Genomic DNA, 465 nt, shown 5'->3' with positions numbered 1-465 from the left:
TGCTGCCTCGCTCAGCCGCTGGCTCCGGCTCGTGTTCCCAGTTGGATCACACTTGAAAGGAGAGCTCTGAAGTGGCAGGTTTTAATGGGGGAGGACTGGGCACACTGACCTGGCAGGGCCCCACTGCTCCTCCATCCAGCTCCTCTGCTAATTGTTTAATTCTGGTGCCTCTTCAGCTCTTCCCTCCTCTCCTGCCGAGTTCCAGAGGCTGCCAGAATGGGTTTGGCTCTTTGATTAAACTGAAACCAGAATCCAATCTGGTTTATATTCCAAATGCTCCTGCTGCTTCCCCCAGTGAGAGCCTTTCCCTCTGAAGAAGCAGCAACACTTTCAAGGCATCCACAAACATCAACAGTCCCCAATTCCCTGACAGTGGAGAAGGAAAAGCCCAGGATGGAGCTGTGCCCTTGTGTCCATGATACCCCATGAAAGCTCAATCCCTGACTGGGAATTCCTTCTTGGGGG

The sequence above is a fragment of the Acanthisitta chloris genome, unplaced genomic scaffold, assembly GCF_000695815.1.
Source record: "Acanthisitta chloris isolate BGI_N310 unplaced genomic scaffold, ASM69581v1 scaffold14139, whole genome shotgun sequence".
Lineage (NCBI taxonomy): Eukaryota > Metazoa > Chordata > Aves > Passeriformes > Acanthisittidae > Acanthisitta > Acanthisitta chloris.
Note: the sequence above shows the minus strand (reverse complement) of the source record.